This window comes from Hibiscus syriacus, unplaced genomic scaffold, assembly GCF_006381635.1.
Source record: "Hibiscus syriacus cultivar Baekdansim isolate YM2019G1 unplaced genomic scaffold, ASM638163v2 tig00116962_pilon, whole genome shotgun sequence".
NCBI classification, from domain to species: domain Eukaryota; kingdom Viridiplantae; phylum Streptophyta; class Magnoliopsida; order Malvales; family Malvaceae; genus Hibiscus; species Hibiscus syriacus.
The window spans coordinates 4888893-4905549 of record NW_024063488.1 but is presented as its reverse complement, the minus strand read 5'-3'; the positions used below and the strand labels follow the sequence as shown (position 1 = coordinate 4905549).

The window sequence follows — 16657 nt, the reverse complement described above, 5'->3', positions numbered from 1 at the left end:
GCGCATCTGAAATATTATCTAAACCCTTTTAAGTAATTTTCTTCATTATAATTATTGCAATATTGAATTAGATAATCGATTTAATTTATATTAAAATAAATCTAAACTAAACTCATAAAGTTAAATTTGAATATCAGACCTAAATGAACATCATTTTCTTACATTTCATCCATTAGATTCATATTAAAAAAACAACGATGATTTCTCTTAATTATTTATTTCTTATTTTTTTTTTAAAAAAAGCATAAAGTATTTTTTCACTTTATTAATTAATTTATGAGAATTTTAATTCAGTGATATGAAGGCTGTTTCCATAAAGTTGGCGGGGGATTTGGTTTCAGAACCCTTGATGATAATAAGTTGAGAGGGGTAGATAGTAAATAGATATGGAAATTTTAGAGGGTGAAGAGAAAGATGAGCCTTTGTCAAAAAAAACAGTAAATGTGGTGAAGTTTCGTCTTGTTTTGGATTATTCCAAAAAACCTAAATGAGTAGCTGCTCACTTTAGAAAAGGAAAAAGAAAAAAGAAAACAAGAAGCTGAAATTATGGTTTTTACATGAATATTTTATATATATATTAATTTTTGAACAATTAACAAAAATGAAAGGATGAAATTAAAATATATATTAAATCAATAAATTCAAGTATAACCAAATTTAAGTACAATAAAAAGACAAATAATTTGATCAAAGACAACTTATGCTATGGTTGAGCAGTGCCACAACAAGAAGAAGGATTTGGAAATTTGAAGGTAGGGTTGTCATGTGATGGGAAGAAATTTCTTTAAAATGGGATCAAAGCTATTACAATGACAGGGTTTACAGTGACATGAGATTACTTTATTAATTTACCCGAAAAAGCAGATACGGTAGAATACTAGGAAGCCTATCATGGTTAAAGGCCATTAACAAGAGTCATAAGGGTTGGACCCTAGAAGCGTCATCTTCTTCGCTTGTTGTTTCAGCTCAACGCTCCCTGCCCAACTTTTCTGTCAAGGCAAAGTCCAAGAGCTCCTTTTTTTCACTTTGATTCTTTCAGCATATATAAAGTCATCAAAGTGGACTTTCTCTATCGGGGGATCCCTTTTTTGAATTCTCTTCCAACTTGTATCTACATTTTCCTAATCACCTTCCCAAGTCGCATTTTAGTGCGTCTCTTGGTTTATGAATCTAAAGCCCCATTTTATGATCTGCGGTTTCCTTAATTTCCTTCCATTTCTCTATATTTGCTTGATTGCCTCCTTTACTTGTTAAATCCTATCTGGGTTTCCTTCATTTGCTCAGGAAACAAAATCCCAGATGAGTTCTGCAATTTTGGACTCTTGTCGAACATAAGAGATACAGAGTTATTCTCTCTCTCTCTCTCTCTCTCTGCAAGATTTTACTTCAACTCTCGTTTGGGTATCCCACATTTTCCCGGAAACAAAATCTCACTTTGAGTCTTTACTGTTTTCTTTTATAGTGGATCTTACCCGGGTTTGATGAATCAGCCATGGCAATAACTGGGAAGATCATGGTCATCGCCATAATAATTCTCTTCTTAGTGGTGGTCTTCGTGCTTTTCCTTCATCTTTATGCTAAATGGTTCTGGTGGCGCGTCGAAGAACCAACTCCCCCTTCTCTTCACGCCGCCGACGTCGTTTCGTGTTTGCTCCGGGACAAGAGACTGCTCATCCTCTGCGTGCAAAAAAGGCCTTGATCCCACAATCCTTGCTTCCCTTTCCGTTCTAATGTTCACCCAAGAAGAGTTCAAGGAAGGACTCGAATGCGCCGTTTGTTTGTGTGAGGTTGAGGAAGGAGAGAAAGCGAGGCTGCTTCCAAATGCAACCATGGCTTCCACGTTGAGTGCATCGACATGTGGTTTAAATCACACTCCACTTGTCCTCTTTGTAGAAACTCTGTTGTTGCTGTTGAGGGTGAGAATTCAAGTTCTGCCATGTCGGGAGATGATGTTAATAGTGTTCATATTCAGTCTCCACATGATGGTTTGGGTTCTGGGTATTCGACAGATTCTCCAAGTTTCCCTACAAATGTGTTGTTTTGGGGTGATCACCAAGGCCAGGTTAGCAGCGGTAGTGCCAACTTGGAAGAGGGTTCATCAGCATCTGCTTCTGCCTCAGCTACGGCTTCCGGTGCAGCTTTTGCTTCGTCTTCAATGGCATCCGGTAGTGGCAGGCAAGAAGGAATGCTGGTGATTGATGTTCCAATTAATGTGAACGAGAATTTCCCAGAGGAGGAATCGAAGTCACCAATGCCAACAAGATTGAGGTCTTTGAAGAGGCTTTTAAGCAGGGAAAAAGGATGGTCCCTAGCAGTTCAGGAGCCAGTGGTTCCATTGATGTTTAAAGTTAGAAATCAAACAGGTATCAGAAATGGCTGGAGGTTATTAATAGGAATCAAGTCAACCATTCCTAGATAATTGTGTTGGTCTCTTGGGAACCACTTGTATTGTGCATTTTGAGGCATAAAACTATGGTACAAGATGTTTACGAAGAGGGCAGGGACTTCTCTGCATCTGAATGTGAAAGAAATTATCTTTTCTTCCGTAAAATTATGGATCCAAAACAATTTCTTCTTCTGGTGAAGACTTTGTTTTAGTTTGGATTTTTCTACTGTAAAGCTATTAATCCAATTCCTCAACATTTTTTGTTGCTTATTGTGCCTTACGATTATGCTATTAGTTTATTATAAACTTTTTTAAGAGTTACAACTGTGGAAAGAAATAGAATTGAATCCCATTTACATAATGCTTTATTGATCATCCCTCGTTTGAACCAAATTAAACACATACAAATTCTCTAGGCACTGAGGGATCTAATGTCTAAACCAATGGCCTTGATGAATACTCTTTCCAAATGCTTTGGAAATCAAGTTCTTGCGACTTCTCTGCAGTTGTGGTGTATGGAAAAGAAAGGAGAGGGCGCTATGGTTTTACATGATTAGTTGCTTGTAAGTCCTTAGATGTCAAGTTTGGGTAAGTAGTAGTGCAATTGGATTAGGTCATAGACAAGACAAAGGGATTCACGGGATAAGGTTTGAAAACCTGAGTAGGAGTAGCAACTCAATGAATTTAAGGGTCTAATGTCGCATTCTGCTAGACATATTCTGACATCTTTTAAGGCTGCTTTCAATTACCGCAACTCAAAGCTCCCCTATTTTTATTCGTGCAACAATCATATAATGCTTTGGGTTAAGAAACCTTTTTCAGAGAACTGTTCATATATGTATATATATATATATATATAATATATATATATATATATATATATATTATTGAGTATTGCCTTTATTAGTTTTGTACATCAGAACTAGAGTAGAGTGCTGAAAATTCATTTGAATTCCTTGTTTGTACTCTGCATTTAGTTTGGAGGATGGTGTAAGTTCTCCGTAACTTGTTAATTATGGAACATAGAAATCTATATAACAAGTTAAGCCAGGTGGGGCAAGCGTTTATTGCCGAATCTAAAGCAGAGGGCCCATGCCAAATCTTATGGGCTTTTTTACCCCACTGACACCGTTTATTTTTATTTTTACTTTTCTAACACTGTTCGACCAATATTTCCAAAACTAGCACCCTTTCTGCTGAGTTGGCAAAGGCGTGTCCCCGGGGGCGCGCTTTACCCGTGTTTTCGCTGAGTTGGATGCCACGTGTGAAAAGCGCGTCCCCGGGGACGCGCCTTTGCCATATCAGCAGACACGTGGAAGGCGCATCCCCGGGGACGCGCCTTCCATTAAATGTCATTAATGCCCCCATCCGTTTTTCCTAACTACCCCTCCTCCTCCCCTATATAAACCCCCTCAACCCTCACTCATTCTTCACACCAAAATCATCTTCTCCTCTCTTATATAACTCAAATTCTCCAACTATTTGAGTTTTAAATTTGTTATTAGTGGTAAGAAATTTATTTTATGTTAGTATTTTTTTAAATAGTTATTATTTTTTATTAATATATTTATGTAAATATTATTTTATTATTAAATAATATTTATATATTATTATTTATTTAGAATTATTAATTTTTTGCTAATTATATTGTTTTGTCTACAGTTATAATGGAAAACGAAATGCTGTTGCGATTGGATAATGATCATATCTCCAGACATTTTAGCGATATGGTAATATTTTTTATAATTAATGTTAATATTTAAATTTATTTTATTTTAAAGTTATTATGAATTTATATTAATTTTTACTTTTTATAATATATTATTTAGGATGCTGATCGTATTTTAGAAACTTTTATTAAAAATCCACGTATACCGACACCGGAACGTATTTGCCATATTTGGCTTCTGCTGGGTTCGGGTATATTGCAACAATTATAGGCGGTTGCAAACTCGAACCTGTCCTAATTTCTGCACTGATTGAGAGGTGGAGGCCCGAGACACACACTTTTCACCTTCCATGTGGAGAGCAACAATTACGTTGGAGGATGTCTCTATGCATCTGGGGCTTCCCGTCGACGGAAATATGATGTGTGGTATGGCGGATGGTGATTGGCAATCAATGTGCATTGATTATCTTGGAGCTGCTCCGCCAGAGTTTAATGGAGGTAGAATAGCTTTATCTTGGTTGAAAGCTAATTTTGAGGTTTTAAATGAAAATGCTTCAGAGGATCAAGCAAAGGCATGTGCTCGGGCATATATTCTACGAATAATTGGAGGAATATTGATGCCCGACAAATCTCGCAACCAGGTGCATTGTATGTGGTTGCGGCATCTGATCGATTTTGATGAAGCTGGAAGATATAGTTGGGGTGCTGCAGTTTTGGCATTTCTCTTTAGAGAAATGTGTCGGGCGACGAATTATAAGAAAACTGCTATCGGTGGATGTCTTCTGCTTCTACAATCATGGGCGTGGTTCCGCATGCCTTTCTTATGCCCGATCGTGAATGAACCATACGTATTCCCCTTATTGTTGAGGTAATTTTCGAACTAAATTTGATTTAAATATTTCAATTAAATAGGGTGATATTTAGTTATATTATATTTCATAGGTGGTCGATGAAAAGAAAGGACCATAAAAGTATACCTACTGTTTTAGAGGAATTCGTTTACTTATTGATACGAAAGCTGGGTCTGAGGTATGTTTTTAAATTTGTTTAATTATTAATATTTTAATTTAAAATGTTAGATATAATTAGAATATTTTATTTATTTGAATTGTATATTTATATCGGTTATACCTCTTATATGTTATGCTATTATTGAGTGGCATCCAGTTGATCGCGTGCTCCGTCAGTATGGTTGTACGCAATATATTCCTGGAGCTCCTAGAAATTTAGACGACGTGCATAACATAGATAGACGGGGAAAGAAAGATGTTAACTGGGTGGTGAGACACAGAGATTGGATTGCGCTTTGGGAGAACCGATATACACTTTTATATCTAGTGTCCCCGGGAACGCGCCTTCACGTGAATAGTGAAATAGTAGGTACTGATATATCTAGTGTCCCCGAGGGACATGAATGACATAATAGGGCAATGATAATATTCTCTGACGAAATAATGGAAGGCGCGCCCCCGGGAACGCGCCTTCACGTGAATAGTGAAATAATAGGTACTGATATATCTAGTGTCCCCGAGGGACATGAATGACATAATAGGGCAATGATAATATTCTCTGACGAAATAATGGAAGGCGCGCCCCCGGGAACGCGCCTTCACGTGAATAGTGAACCGATTATAGAAACTATTATATGCAACGTATTATAAACTTTCAAAACAAACTTCAGTTCACAATCTTTCAAATTCTCAAATTCCCAAACTCTAAATTCTCAAATTCTCTGAAAATGAGTCGTCTTTCTGCGTTGGTCAAAACGACTTATTTTCGTTTGGGTCAACTCTTTGCAAAACTCGGTGGACAAGCTCTTACTTGGATGCAAAACGGACATATTTACCACCCAAGACTAGTAGCCGATTTACAGGAAAAAATGGCTACATCAAATGGGATGTTAGTTACAAATTTTTCTCGCACCCGTGAATTGTTTCGTGTAACCGAAATGCCACGTCCGCTGCAAGGATTGAAGCTAACTCTTTCAGAGTTAATCTGCAGAGAGGTGGTGCGATTGTGGTTTCTTTCAAGCACTCAAATATCCATGCTCTCATGTCATTGCTGCTTGCTCACATTCGCATTTGGACTACAAAAATTATGTTGATCCCGTATACCAACTTTCACAAGTTTTCAAGGTATATGAATTTGAGTTTCCGCCCATAGGAAACGAAAGAGACCCAAATGAGATTCAAACTTGGCTTACAATTGTCCCAGATCCATTGCTATTGAGGGACTCAGGTCGTCCAAAATCTACTAGAATACATTGTGATATGGATATTCGGAGAAGTCAACAGAACAAAAACGATGTGGGCATTGTAGAAACATCGGGCACAATAGAAAAAATGTCCAGCTCTGTTATCATCATAAACCGTTAACTCTTATGTAATTAAAGTTTTTAAATGAATGTTTTTATTTCTAATAATTTAATGTTATTGCATTTATATTTTGTCAATTTATGTACACCTAAATAATTTTTTTTAACTTTAAATACATAAATATATTTAATATATTTATTTAATATATTTAATATTATTAGTTATAATTTTTACATTATAATCGAAACTTTTACATAATATAATCGAAACATTTTACATAATATATTATTAATTTATAATAATAATAAAAATAAACTATTTATTATAAACAAAATACGTGTCTGCTGAGTTGGCAAAGGCGCGTCCCCGGGGACGCGCCTTTCATACGTGGCATCCAACTCAGCGAAAAACCGGGTAAAGCGCGCCCCCGGGGACGCGCCTTTGCCAACTCAGCAGAAAGGGTGCTAGTTTTGGAAATATTAGTCGAACGGTGTTAGAAAAGTAAAAATAAAAACAAACGGTGTCAGTGGGGTAAAATCACCAAATCTTATGTCATTGATACACTATGGCATCAGATGGACAAAGTCCATAGACAGGCGTTGATTTGATAAGGGTGGTTAGGATGGTGAAGGCACATGTATGGTCACCAAGGAAGGAGACTGACCTTGATGATGGGTGCTGGGGTGTTGTATCGACTCCCCTGGTGGTTCCACACTATCGACAGGATTCAAACTTGTTTTGCTCCTTATGTCAACTTCCCACCATAACAAGAGAGAATTTTTACATGATTTATTGTTCTTTATCTGCTCCTAATCTTTTTCTTTCCGAGATCCTCTGAACATGAAGATTACCTTGGAAGTTTATGTCTCTGTCATGTTGTGTCGTGTATGTTCCAGAAAGTGATCAAGGGGTTCAAAGCTAAAACCAGATAAATTAAGGCAAGAGACAATACATATGAGAACTTTCTATTGGCAGAAAAACAAATCCCATAAAATCCTCGGAGTAGTGATTTGAAGCATCAAAGTCGGAACAAATATGTGTTTGATCTTTAGTGAGAAGTTGAGAGATTCTTTTTCTAGTTTTGTTGTCCAAAAGGATGACAAGATCAAATACATTGCTGCATTATTAGGTACTTGAAAGTTACGAGGAGAAAATGAAAGAGAACCAAAAAGAGAGGTTGGGATTTTAACTGTGGAAAGTTCAGCTGAGGATTGAATTCATAACAAGCATAATCACTTGTCTCATGTATCAGATATACTGAAGATATGATGAATGGTTTGCTATAAGTTACAAAATCCAGTAAGTGTAAGCCAAGATGAAATAAGCAGTGGGTTAGATCATCTTAAACCTGTTAGTTTAATACTATAAGCAAAGGATAGAATGAAAGAAAAAGAGATTAGAGACCACCCTACCACTATAACTAAAGGATTCCCTCACCTGAAGATTCTACATTTACTTACCACTGCAGATATTGTTCTCCATTTGTGCCCCCGCCCGGGTAATGGTATCAAAGTTCGAAGCAGCGGCAATTTTATACTAAGATGCGATTCTGGCGGTAATAATAAAAATGCTCTGAAACGAGCTGCTGCTTGTACTTGTCCATGTACACCGGGAACAATTTTCTGAACGTCGGGCTGCCTTACAACATAAAACAGGCATCATTTGTCATCCTTACTAACAGCAACGGCCCAATTTAATTATGGTCGGTTCTCATTAGTCACCATTTTACTAATGAGTTCCGCATAGTAAAGATTGAGATTTAAATTCTAAATTTCCTAGATTTCATATTTTAAAAATAATTGTACAGACCATCAGTGAATTCCAACTTACTAGACACCTTCAAAGTCAAACTACATCAAATCCTATACAGAACAAGTTCGTTCTTGGGTTCACATAAACAGTTCATACCCTTCTGCCCACGGCGGCTGTGTAGTTGATTTACATGCAATTTGTTTTCTGGCAATAGGTTCAACCCTCCACAGCTCCACTACAAGTAGAACGATGGAGAAGGCAGATGGCAACATCTCTAAATCATTAATTTCTTTTTTCTATTTAAAGAATTTCTTGTTACATCGATAACAGCTTAGAGCAACATGTACTGAGTTTAAAAAAAATGAAATTAGCAGTTTCGCTACCATAATCCTTCAATTTCTATAGTGAAATTGCAAAACCTTGGTAAAATTTAATCTGATACAAATGGACTTGTGGCTTTTCCAGGAAGGTCTATGTTTTCTACTCAACAAAAAAGCTTGGCACACCCAGAATTATCAGAACTGGGAGGATGAGACGGTGTGAACAATCGCAAATAACTTTATCAAGTCGTAGGCTGATGATGCAGCTCTACTCAGCTATCGAAATCTTCAGCAAAAAAGCAGAGTATTCTGAACTTCAAATTTTCAGTCTCTGTTTTGAAGCTTTGTAGCTTCTTATCTGGATTGCCAGAAGAGAATTTTTTTTACAGCATTTCAAACCCTTTGTTAGAACTGACAGCATCTTCGGAGGCCAACTCTCCTTCTATCTTCCTTTTCATCTTCTTTTCTGCAGAGGTACCATCAAGCATAGACATAGAAGTGAGAGAATTGTCTCCCTCTTCCTTTGTGTTCAATTCTTCGAGCTCCAATGAATCCACAGATGCATCACAACAAACTTGTTACCTTTTGTCGATTTGGATTCAGTAGAGCTAAATGCAGCATATGATTCTTTGTAAGCTGATTCTTTCGATGCTTGCTTTGACTCCACTGATCCGTGTAGACACTAATTTTTTTTGTCCCGTTTTATTTTATTTTATTATTATTACTATTATTATTATTATTAATAAATAACACACACATTACAGGCCCAATTACAAATCCTTGAGTCCAATTACAACCAGAGCCCAATACCTCAATCCCGGAGGCCCGATAACAATTTCAACCCGGAAGCCCAATCCAGTCCAGACCCGGTTCAACAGCAGACTTGTTCCAGACCCGATAAGGCCCAAAACAATTAGGCTTTCCACATTTTCTTCTCCAACCGCCAATGATCTCAACTGTTGGATCTGGAGAGATCCAACGGCCACAAATGATCCAGCATAAACCCTAGGGTATCATTACACCCTAGGGTCTACGCCGGTCGTCGCCTCCAACATACCATTCCCATTGCTGTCACGACGCCGCCGCCTCGCCAGAAGACTCCTGAAGACGAAGAGATTACCGCACACTTCATTGCCCTATGGTGAGTCACCACCGTAGATCCGGTGACTCACCTAGGGTCGCTCTATTAACCAGTCCAAGAGAGGCATCGTGGTGGCCTATAAAAAAGGCCATCGAACCTTCAAAGAAAGAACACAACAACTATTTTCGAACAAAAAAGACGAACAACAACCGAGAGAGCAAGCAATCATACCAGCAACCAACAAAAAAAAAAAGATAAGAGACCGAGAAGAACTCACCCCCTATGGTGAGTCACCACCGTAGATCGGTGACTCACCTAGGGTCGCTCTATTAACCAGTCCAGAGAGGCATCGTGGTGGCCTATAAAAAAGGCCATCGAACCTGTAAAGAAAAACACAACAACCACTTTCGAACGAAAAAGACGAACAACACCGAGAGAGCAAGCAAACATACAGCAACCAACAAAAAAAAAAGATAAGAGACCGAGAAGAACTCACCCTCGTCGAAAACCAAAACGTCACTGGAGATCTAAGTTCAACTGAAGGTAACAAGTTCGGGATCAGGATAATCAGCTTCAATTTGGAGTGTTTTCCAGAATTCCCGGTAGCCGGCAGTGGCCGTCGATGGCGATTTCCTCTGGACGAGGGAAACCTAGAGAGAAGGCAAAGATAATTTTCATTTCTCTCTTAGAGAGAGAAAAATTGAAAATGAAAGGGTTAAGGCCCTTAAGGGTCGGATTTTAGGTATAAATACCCTCCCCGAACGCGTCGTTTTTGGGAAGGGGTGTCTGTGTAATTTCCCGTATGGGAAATCACGCCCCCTGTAATCCTATACTTTTTAAGCCTTACGCTTCGGTCACTGAAATCAATTATGTACATTTTAATTTTGTCTTTGTATTTTTATTATATTTCATTTAGTCATTAGCCTTATTAATATATATATTTAGGGTAAAATACCAGATTTAGTCCTTTTAATTTAATAATTTATTTTAATCACCGATTAATAATTAAGGCTAAATTACACTATTAGTACCTAGCTTTTTGTGATGATTTGAATTAGGGTCATCAAGTTTGATATCTTACAATTTAATCCCTGATATTTTAATAATTTTCATTTTGACCATAAGTTTTATTACTTTTTAATTTAATCCTATAGTTTAATTTTTTATTAATTAGTAACATTTATTATATGAAGATTCATAGGCATAATTTGACCGATTTCATAATATGAAAGGTAATATTTATTTTTATATTAAAGAAAATGATTGTCTTAAAGTAACTAGATGTCATATTCTGATATTTTAAATAAATAAATATCTTATTTATAAAACCTGAAAATCAAATATGCCTATTTAGTCGAATCAAGTTATTTCAATCTAAAATTCTCTGGAGGAATTATCATATTCTTATTATTTCAGTCGGAAAGAGAAATATTCGTCCTAAAGTAGTTTAGGGATTATTTTCTCTTCAATTGGAAATATTGGAATATTTTCTTTAAATAAATTATGCAATCGAATCTAGAATAATAGGATCGTAATTAAATTTATATTCTATTTCTTAATTTCTATTACTAGAGACAATTTATAATCAACGGATACAAATTTTGGGCGTTGTGGGGGTGTTAATCCTTCCCCAAACGTAATCAACCCCGAATCCCTTTATTATTAAAAAGAATGAATTTTTAATATATGCAGATCGATTTATCTTTTAAATAGTTTTTTTTCTTAAAAACTCTTTAAAAATATGATTTTTGGTACCAGAAAGTTGATAGCGACTCCAAAGCATTTCATTAAAAACCATTTATTTATTCACTTACTTTTTCGCCAAGAAAATTTGTGTCCGGGCGAAAACCGGTTATAACAATCCGGTTTAGTAGAACATTTGTCATGACAAAGCAGGGGGTGAAGAAACGTACGACATATGTAATACACAGTGCAAGGAGCAATTGAAATTTGAGTTTGTCTTTCCTATCAAACTAGAGAAAGTTTTGACATGTATTGCAATTATAACATGTGACATAACACAAGAATTAATCTCAGATTACCAAACCAGCAAACTGCAATTTACTCACCTGTCGATCTAATTTCCTAAGATGTGGGCCTTGTTTTGTCTTGGAGAGTTCAGACGCTATGGCTTGCTTTTGTGACAGGCTACCAGCACTGAAGCACCTTTCAACAATGAATGAACCAGAGAGCTGCATCGCAAGCTCCCCAAAATGTCCACGTAACCTTCATAGTTTACGGAAATAACAGTAAAAAAGTAAATATTAACAGCAGTTGAATCATAAATATTTAACCATGCAACATAACAGTTTGATATGGAATCTCAGGAGATCGGAAGAAACTATTTCATATTTCCTTACTAACTCAGATCGGGTTTTGCATAGACCTATTATGGGTCAATCCTTCCAACTCAGTTTACTCCATTGTCTTCTACTATAAAACGAGAAAAGTGAGAAGAAAGGAAAAAAAGGCAAGCATGGTTCAACTCAAGTTAGAATTTTCATAGCGACAACATGACGTAAAATATAGATATGATCAAAGATGGAAGGATCAAATCTAAAAAAGGAAAATTCTAACTTAGCCGTAGATATCAAAATAGTAAGACTAAACTGTTTGCAGGTGTTTAGACCTAACTGCAAGCGTGGGGCTTAAAGAGAGGGCGAGCGAGCACTTAACCATATTCTGGGCAAAGGATTTTCCAACCCAAAAATCGGGTCTGATTTTCAATACTTGGATGCCCTGTGGGTTTACATGGACCAACCTGTAAGGATTTCGTTTAACTCAGATTGGATTTTAGAATCAAAAAGTAATTTTACTAAATAAAGCATAATTTAAATTGCAACACATTCGTAACGGGTTGCTCTATAATTGTATGTGAATCAAATCCTATCACAAATTTAAGACCTTGCCGAGTGCCGACGCAAGCAATCATCAACTGGCAATAGATATACATCTGTCGATTCGATTTTATGTATATTAATAAAAAAAAATAAAAAATGAATCAAGTTTTTAAAATCAAGTCCATGGATCGACTCAATTTAATATTAAAGACTGATGAAATATATAAGACTAAATAAGGAGGCAAAATATGTATTAACCGAATAATAAAAATATCAGTTGCAAAAGTGTTATAATAGTGTGTTTTTTTAAATGGTACATAGGAGTAGAGGTGTTCAAAACCGAGTACATGTATTTTGGGTACCTTAAATTCTTGGATACTAAATTCTGGCCGATGCTCCGGCCCATTAAGTTTGGGTACCCATAAAATTAGGTACTCGTATTTTCAGGTCAAGGTACCCGGTTATATTTTTATTTAAATTATATTATTTTCAGGAAATGAAAGAAAAAACAAGACTTGTCTGGATTTTAGGTATTATTTGTTCATGAAGGATGAGTTTAGTCGGTGTTGGGGTTGGGAGATTTAAGATTAAAATTAAGGATTTGATTTTGATTTTTATTTGACATTAATAATAATAATTTGTCATGTCATACTAATATGGTAATAAAATAATCCACGTAGGGATCAAAATACAAGTAATTTGAAAATTAATGACTAAATTGAAATCTTTCAAATTTTAGTGAACAAAATAGAAGTGATAAGAAATTTAGTGATTAATCATGTAATTTACAAAAATAAAAAATACCACTTCAGCCGTGTCATTAACTTTTAACGGTGAGATAATAAATAAAATAAAAAATAATGTTAAGTATGATTTTGAAAAAAAAAAAAAGTTGAGATACTAAATTAAAACGAAAGTAATATTTTAGATGCTAAACATGTAGTTTATCCTAAAAATTATAATTTAATCATACTTATATTAAATTATAATAATTTTTTAATAATAATTAATTTTAAATAAAACTGTATAACTTTTAATATTTACACAATAAGAATAAATTTACTTGTAATACATTTATGTATATTGCTTTAGTACGCCAATTTTCTATCTTTTTGACTAGTTATCCAATAATCGACGCTTTATTTTCTTTAATATTTCCTTTTTTTGCTGTCTCGAGACAACTGAATCATTGTTATTATTTTATTGTTTTTATAATATTAGTTACAAAATTATTAGAACAAATAATAAAAGTGGAATTTGTATGCTTAACTTGTTAAAGAACGGGTAATTGCACTGTTACTCACCGAACTAAATCTCTCTCTTATTTTCTTCAATTTTTTAATTTTTCTAATTTGCTCGCTGAACTTACAATTAAATCATTTGCTCTCCTCTTGTTAACTATTTAACGGTGTTATGACATGTCACAAGAAATGACATAAAACATCAAAATGTCGTTGTTTTGAAAAACTCAAATATACACCAAAATGATGTGGTTTTGAATCCACTATAAAATCCTTCGTTCTTCTTCATTTTTTATTTTTTTTCCTTTTTCTTTCCACCATTTTCTCTACTTTGCAACCGACCACTACGCCATTGTCATTACAGCCACTGTCCGTCGACATTGATGGTGGTCATTCGATACCAAATTTCATGAGACGGTCATCTTGACGCCTTGAGTCCGAATCTGGTGGTTTTTCATTAGAAAATGTCTAAAAACCTGTGAATTGGATTGAAACTTTTCGGCTTCATCACTTTCAATCTCAAATTCGTGGATTTCGAGCAAGTTTTGACAAAATAGAGGTCGAATTCGGACTCACGATGTCGAGATGAAGCGACCCATGAAATTTGAGATCAAACGACCACCATCTACGGTGGTCGGTAGTGGCATCCTTCCACCTTCATTTTTTTATTACTTTCTTAATTATTTTATATTAAAAATAATAAAAATGACATGTTATCAAAACATTAGATAGATAACATAGGGATGAGCAAAATGATTCAATTTGTAAAGTTTAATTAGCGAATTAGAAAAATTAAAAGTTGGGCGAGGAAAATAGAGAGAGAGTATAGTTCAATGAAGAATTGTGTAAGTTACCCTATTAAAAAATATATGATATTTTTTTGAAACATGGAAATATAGAGTTTTTTATTTATTTTATTAATTAAGGTGCTCTCAACCATTTGACAATGAACGCCTAATCACTATTACAGTTGCTGGTGTTATTTAATCTTGTAGTAAAATCATTTATATCTTTGTTATTTTTATCTATTATAAATTTGAACCAAAGATATTGATAGAAAATAAAAAGTATAAGAATAGAAGAAGAAAAAAAAGACGTGATCTGCAGTGAAAATAAAATCTGTATGTAATCGATTATTATGCTTTTATATAAACAATAGGATGGAATTTTATTTTAATTAATGGTTTTAATAATAAATAATTTTAAAAACGATTAGTTCAATAATATTATTTGTACGGTGTATTGATTTATTTAAGTAAAAAATAAAATAAATTATTATAAAATCATAATAATATTAAAAACAGTAAGAGGTGGCGGAATATTATTTAGAATAAATTATTTAAAAATAGGCCGTTGAATTTTGTTTGGATTATGGTTGTTGTAAACCTGTCTAATTCAAATTATTAGCCTCAAAAACTCCTTTTTCTTATTAAGAATAATTTTTTACGTTATTGATTATTTTTTAATTGGAAGATATGATAAGCTGTTAATTTAAATAAGAGTGTTAATATTATTGTTATTTTAATGTTATATATAAGGATAGAATTTTGATATAGAGGCTATAGGTTTTTGATATGACTTGATATATAATATTTTTTTAAAAAAAGAATGGGTTCAAATCTTTATTTAAGAGTGGGATTATGTTGTGATGAAATCTAATTCGGTCAGATATAATATATTATAATTATCTTTTATATATTTAAAGATAATTGTAGTGATATCTTTTTATATATATTTTTAATAAGATCATTGTCTTACTAATAAAACTTAACCAGATGCGTAATCATCCTACTATATCCTTGCACTAACTGCTAAACCAGTGATTTTCACGAAGTTTTACATATACATTATGAAATATTTGTTTCTACGTTAGTGATTTAACGATACTATTAATAGTATTATTTAAATAGTGTATAGTTTTATTTTTTTATGAAACATATGATCAAATCACGATAAATAGAAGATTCATTACTTGTTGGTTTCTTCTTTAAATAGGATGGATGAAATTGGGAAGGGTAAAGTATATAAATGGTCCCATAATGCATGAGATACCATCGTTGTTTGAGATTATAAGATCATATTTTATCATATTTCAATCATTAGGTTAACGTCCAACTCACACTGTCGTTAATATTTTTTAACGGAAAATGATGAGTTTGGAACATAATGAATAGTCGAGTGACCATTTTATAATTTTTAATAATTTAGGGACTTAACAAAGTAACTTTATATAATTAGGAAATCATTTTGTAATTTTTAATAATTGAATACCTCAACAAAATAATATCTTATAGTAAATGGAGCATTTGTGTATGTACCCAATTGGGAATTGGACTTTTTCTTCGAGTTAATTAGATTAGGTGACACTTCATACTTGACCCTTCATTATTGGGAAACAGCCAATTACAGCTCTTAATAGATCATACCTTTGTTCATATAAATGAAACTGCGGTTGCTCAAAAGCTGAAAAGCAAGATGCTTGAGATTTTCTTTTTCTTTTTTGTTCCTTTTAAAGCATTAGAGAAACCATTTTCCCAGTTGCCTTTTAACCGTATAAAGCAAAGGATATATCAATACATATGAATTTGTTTTTAGAGTAAACTATATGTTTAGTACCTAAAGTATTAATTTTATTCTGTTTCGATACTTAAGTTTTATTTTTTTCAAAATCATACCTAACATTTAGTTTAGGTTTTATTTTGGTACCTGTTGTTCAAAACTTAACAGAACTGTTGACGTGGCATCGTAAGGTAATGTCATATCATCATTGAAAAAATAAAAAATATTACGTCAATAGTTTTTTTAAGTTTTAACGATAATGTATTAAAATGAAATAAAATAATAAAGTTTGGATACCAAAATGAAATAAAATAATAATTTAAGTACTAAATTTATAGTTTACCCTTATTTTTAATTTTTATAAACTAAATTACTATATTTTAACATACGTGCTTTTGTCCCGTTGTCTGTTGGCATAAACGAACGTGGTTTTTTAAAATTGTTCTGGGTATCCATATGAAGTTTTGAATATAATATATATATAATTCATTATT

General features: G+C 34.0%; 1 pseudogene; it reads left to right on the top strand.

The window, feature by feature from the left end:
• The first annotated feature begins 1476 nt into the window (after window positions 1-1476).
• On the top strand, window positions 1477-2666 carry LOC120190496 (annotated as a pseudogene).
• The last annotated feature ends 13991 nt before the right edge of the window (window positions 2667-16657 follow it).